Source organism: Odocoileus virginianus, chromosome 5 (assembly GCF_023699985.2).
Source record: "Odocoileus virginianus isolate 20LAN1187 ecotype Illinois chromosome 5, Ovbor_1.2, whole genome shotgun sequence".
Taxonomy (NCBI): Eukaryota; Metazoa; Chordata; class Mammalia; order Artiodactyla; family Cervidae; genus Odocoileus; species Odocoileus virginianus.
In genome coordinates, this window is record NC_069678.1 from 27,301,163 (window position 1) to 27,307,162 (window position 6,000).

General features: G+C 40.8%; 1 long non-coding RNA gene across 2 annotated transcripts in view; it reads right to left on the reverse strand.

Annotated features, from left to right (window-relative positions):
* The window catches only part of LOC139035046 (uncharacterized), a 465,494-nt gene extending 459,858 nt beyond the window's left edge, over positions 1-5,636 (reverse strand). For both annotated transcript variants that reach the window (XR_011487557.1, XR_011487556.1), the window contains exon 1: positions 5,195-5,636. This is a non-coding gene — a long non-coding RNA (uncharacterized lncRNA). The remainder of the gene's footprint in view (positions 1-5,194) is intronic.
* Between the last annotated feature and the right edge of the window lie 364 nt (positions 5,637-6,000).

Sequence of the window (6,000 nt, forward strand, 5' to 3'; positions counted from 1 at the left end):
ACATTATGCTAAGTAAAACAAGTCACAGAGAGAAAGACAAATATTATATCACATTTATATGGAATCTAAAAAACTCAAGAAACATAGAAACAGAGATCAGATTTATGGTTACCAGAGACAGAAGGTGAAAGTTTTCAAAAGGTACAGACTTTCAGTTATAAATTCCAGTTAACAATACTGTATTGTATGTTAGAAATCTGCTAAGAAACTAAACCTTAACGTTCTCATCACAAGAAAAAAAAATTAACTATGTGAGGTGACGGATGTTAATGCAACTAATTGTAGTTATCATTTAGTAATACATACATATATCAAATCCTTCTGTTGTATATCTTAAAGTTGTACAATATTATGCCAATTATATCTCAATAAAACCAGAAAAAATGAGAAGTGAAATACTATTTTTTTACTAACACTTTATCATCTTAATTCATTTTGATCACCTTGTTACACATGATGGGCACCTTTTATACACTGTCACTTTCCAAAATATAAAGTACTTTGAGACTTTTTACTTAAAACATAAATGGATATAATCTGATCCTATAAAATAACCATGAGAAAGAGAATCTAACATTTTACAACTTACTTCTGTTTTGAGACCATATAATTTAAATAGATTCACTTTGGAAGTCTTTTATACATTAATAGTGGCAAGGGCTGTTATTATAGGAGGAGTGAAACAGCAGAAATCAAATCTTTTACTCAGTGTTTGGTATGCAAGCCAAGTAGATAGGGCAAAGTTATGTTGGTGTTCTCTCTGGCTTCTGACAACTACTTCAAAAGCAATTCTCTTTTTCTAGTATGTTAAAGCTTGAGAATTTGCTTTCTTAGTACTTTTGACACCAACCAGAGCCAACATTACAAGGAACAGAACTTCCATCAACAGTGAGAGGATTAGTTTAAATGGTAGTCTACTAGCCATTTTTGCTATAAATACATAATAAGTTACAGTTGAAAATCGAATGCTTGTTTCCCTGTATACTCATTTTAGACTTCCAAACTATAATTTACTAATAAATACATACTTGGTAAGATTGCTAAATATTGATTAAAAACAAAAAGTCTGAGAGCTAAGGCTACTTAATATATTAAAATCCACAGTGGAAATTTAAATAAAAATTCAACTCAGAAAAGATAATATTTAATTTAGGTGAATATTTCAGTTTGATAAAATGAATTAATCAAGTTAATGCCCCTTTTTAAATATTGTAGGACCAAATTTTGTTTTATTTCAATCCTGGAAATAAAGAGTCTTGAAGCTTTCATTAATTTCTAGAAGAAAATATATTTAATCAAAGTTTAAATATTTCTATGTGTCTTTTGATGACATTTAAAAAATTAGAAAATTATCAAATAATAAAGTTGCACATGAAATATTTATGACAAAAAACTTAAAAGATTTATTCCACTCTAGAAAGATGGAAAGATATAAGGGAAAAAATCTGAGTTTGTAATGCCATATGCAGTTACTAGTAATCATTTTTTAATAATTTCTATTTTAATAATACAGACATTTGCTTTAGATCCTTATAGGCTATACTTAATTCTAATTCCATTTAATTTTGATTATAAAACCCATGAATTATAACTAAAACTAGTAACCCGTTTCAATTCAGGCTCCCTTCCTAAACTTCTCACTTGGGGAAACAACAAAAATAACAACAAAACCCACTGGATTATACTTATGGGATAACTTCAGTTTTTCTTTCTTTTGAAATATATTTTTCACAAGTTTTACAAAGTCTTGTGAAGTAGCTGTCATTTGAACTGTTTCTTTATCCTTTGGTATTGGTGCCCGGAGAAAGAACTTTAAAAAAAAATGATAAAAAAAAAGATTCTTCCAAAGATTTGTTATTTTTAAATACTCCCAATTCTCTCAGGGCTACAAATTACAGTTCCAATATTCAAGTCCCTGGATCTACTATCAAAAATATCCTTACGTATTGAGAGAATACAAAAACAGAATTTCAAGCTTTGTCTTTAAATTTTTTTCCATAATTAGTTTTTATGGACCTTGCCATCCTTCTGCTTTATTTTTGGTAGCTAGCAACATTTTAGGTTTTTTAATTAAATACTGGAAGTATAAATGTGTGTGTGTGTGTGTGTGTGTGTGTGTTTAATGAAAAGGGATTTGCTCCATCATCAATAATGCTTATATATGATGTTTGGCTATTGTTTCACCTACAAATTGATATATTTATCTTAAGTAATTGATCACTTGGAAAGTAATTATTTTAAAAATATTACAAATAATTATTTAAAGCATGTTTGACCAACTCCAATACCTTCAGATTTTAGGTAGGTGAAAACTGGGTTCAAAAACTCTTCATAACGCAAGCAATGGTATTTAAGTGTACTATCGTTATTGAGGGACCAGCATTAGCAGTGAGAATCCAGTGGCTAAAGGGTAAGGGTAAGTCAAAGGTCTCATAGGAGCAGCTGCAGAGGTGGCATCTGACTCTAGACACTGATACCCATTTCCTTGGGGGTTGTTTGTCATTTCTTGACTTCAATGGACTATTGAAGATAGTGAGATCTACTCCCTTCACAGTATATGACCTCTGACGATGCCAAACCTCATTGAGTACAGTTTTGTGCATGCACACAGGACTCATGGAATGATAGTGGTTTTAGCAGAGCTGTCTCTTTTTGTTATCCTTCTATTACGCTCCCTGCTTTTGTTGGTATCATATCCAGCCATTAGGCTCCAATAATTGCCACCAAGAGGTCTATTCCTTTTGACACAATTGTTGGCCATGAGTTAAATTTATGTCCCTTTGAAGGAATATTCTTGAGGTCATTTTTGTTCTGACCACAGGAAGTTTCTTCTTAGCTGACCCTTTCCCTAGTTCTAAGTAAATTAGCTGACTTGTCATTTATTTTGCTCTTTTTGTGGAACTACCAACTTTATCTTAACAGATTATCTTCAAAATCTCCACCAGGGTTTTTTGTTTGTTTTTTAACATTGGGCTACCCTGGAGGATCAGCAGTAAAGAGTGTGCCTGCCAATGCAGGAGATGTGGGTTCGATCCCTGGGTCAGGAAGATCCCCTGAAGAAGGTAATGGAAACCCACTCCAGTATTCTTGCCTGGGAAATCACATGGACAGAGGACACTGGCAGGCTACAAGCCATGGGGTCCCAAAAGAATCAGGCATGACTAAGCAACTAAACAACAACAACAGCATCATTAGGTTAGAGCTTTCCCAAACTATATCCCAAATAAAGACAGCTCCCCTGAGAAGAGTTTTGGTGTTCTCTTTTCTTAGAGCTTGTCTCTCTTCCTGAGTAAAAAAATAAAAACTGCATTTCTGCTATGCAGCTGGGAGTAGTAGAGAGGCTCACATTCCTTGTAATGACTGCTTCATTTTAAGCAGGGTGTGCAATAGGGGCAGTTACCTCTGAATTCTCCACCTTCCTCCTTCAAGAATCTCTGCAACGAAAGGGAGCGAGGAAGAGGAAAACTGGCGCTACTCTCACCCTGCCTCATCTGGGTAAGAACCTTCACCCTACAAATTGAAGCTGAAAGAAAAGAGCCCTCAGTTCATCAGTTGCACCTGACTCAAGTTTAACCTCTGCAAATCCACCCCTCTCCAGATAGCCTGTGGTGAAGTATGAAAAATGCTGGTAGCCTGATCCTCCCAGGGAGATATAACAGCCCTTCATGGGTGCTGCGGGAAGAATTGCACCTCAAGGGCCATGAGATCTAGATTATTTTTTTAGAAGAAAAAAATCATTCTATTCTTTTAGGAGAATTTGCAGAAACTTTAAATGGCCATGTCTTTAATAATTTTCATCTGTTACAGCTACTCTGCTGAGAAGAGGGTGACAGTGCTGCTCACGCAGCTATTCTGGAAGCAGTGCCTGCAGTGCTGGGCTTAGTCGCTCTGTCATGTCTGACTCTCTGCGACCCCTGTCCATGGGATTCTCCAGGAAAGAATACTGCAGTGGGTTGCCATGCCCTCCTCCAGGGAATCTTACCAAGCCAGGGATCAAACCCAGGTCTCCTATATTGCAGGCGGATTCCTTACTCTCTGAGCCACCAGGGAAGCCCCACTGTGACTCAAGAGTATTGTCATTTTCTCTAGAACTATAGTGTCTTGAAGCAGGTCAAAACTTGCCATCCCAAAATATGCCACTTTAATATATTGATTATTCTGAGTTGAAGTCATTTTAAAGGCAGTACATGTTCGGGGAGGCTTTCTCTGATCTTTCTTGATCTGCCTAAACACAGATGCTCCAGAGGAAACTCAATTGTCATAAATCCCCTCCCCAGGAGTTTCAGCCACCCTGGAAAACTGACTCTTGCCAATTTTAGGAGAGGGGACTAGCAGGGTACACCACACCCAGACAAACTTCAGCATGAACTGAACTCTCATACCTCCATCTAGTCCAGAAGCTCAGACCAATTGTTTCTGAGAAAGCTCTTGCGTCTGAGAAGAGCAGGAAAATTTTGAGCCAGGAGTTTCACATACATTTCAGAGGAACTAGTCATTTTGTTTACACGCCAAAGCGGCCTTTCCCGGCCCCCCACGTGTTGGGAAGGGGCCTGCAGTGTGCTAAAAGCTGCTCCCCCAACTCTGCACAGCCCAGCGCTCGGAGGAAGGACTGCCTTTCTTTATTGTAGCACAGCGTTGCTTTTTGTGTATTTCATGCCGTGGGGGTGGGTAAGAGGTTTGGAAAATGTGTAACCTGGCCCCCGTCTCTTCTCAAAAGTGAGTCTCCACTCGGCCTGGCCTGGCCCACAGAGCAGGGGGTCTGCACCCTCCCCCCACCGCCCCGGGCTCGCCAACATCACACTCCCACCTGCTCCCCCCACTTCAGCAGGCTCCAGTCCACCCATACAGCTTGGTTAAAAAATCCTTTGTTCTGTGAGGGGAAGCGGGCAGGAAAAAGAAAGGCAGCGTGGAGGGTGCTGCGAATCTGGGACCCCTCTTGCTTAACTCTGCTCAGAGGAAATGGTCGCAGACACCTTCCCTTCCAGCCTCCTGCCTCCCTTCCACTCAAAACCTCAAGGGCAGTCTTCTTGGCTCGTCTCTGTCGCAGGCACCACGCAATACCGTTTTTATGCTTAGCTCCTGGTTGCCAACCAACCGTGAGCCCCCACACTCCTCAGAATGGTTCCCCGTGAAAGCAGGCGACCGTCACCCCCGGCCCCGAGTCAGCCCGCACGTGCGGGGCCCCTCTGCTTACCTTCGCTGGGCTTCTGGTTCCACCGCCACTTGGCGAGCTGGCCGAGCAGGAGCCTGACAGTGCCAGGATTTCTTGAAAACCAGTGAGGTGGTCACGCCACCTTCCAGAAAGTACAGAAGCCGTCCCAAGACGAGTGGGGCTGTTAAAACCCTGACGCCATGGAAGGCGCCAAGGCCCTGGATAAAAGCTGAACAGGCCCTTTTGGATCTGCGCACCGTGCTTCCTGCCCGCACTGACCTCCATCTCACTGACTTCCGGAGAGCGACTTTCTAGGTGAGCAGGTGAAACTCATCTAGCAGATGGGCGGCCAGTTGGTAACTACTGTAGGCTGCAGGCCCCAGGCTGGGCAGGGCGAGCACCTATTACAAAGGCTCATCTGTAAGCGGCCAGGAGCCTCTCTGGAACCCGCGGCCTTTACCGGTTGCCTCTGCCTTTCCCTGGCGTCAGGGACTCTGGCCTTGCGAGCTTCTGACCCTGCAGCCTCTCTCTGCAGCGCCGAGGTTCCTTTTTAACCAGACTGGAGCCCTCCCCCAAGCCACAATGGAAACAATGTAGCTTTTGCTGCAAAACAACTTGGAGAAAAACAGTCCTTAGAAAGGACCAAGTTATCTTTCCAAAAATGTTTACTCTTCTCCTGCTTCCCCCTTCCGTTCCCCTATTAAGACAGTATGTAAGCTGTCAAACCTCAGCCACTTTTTGAGGTATTTGCTTATTTTATGCTTCCTTGTGAAACTCTGTGCATGCAATTTTTTTAAAAACTATATATAAATCTATCTACTCTGTTAATTTTTGCTGATTTCATAGAT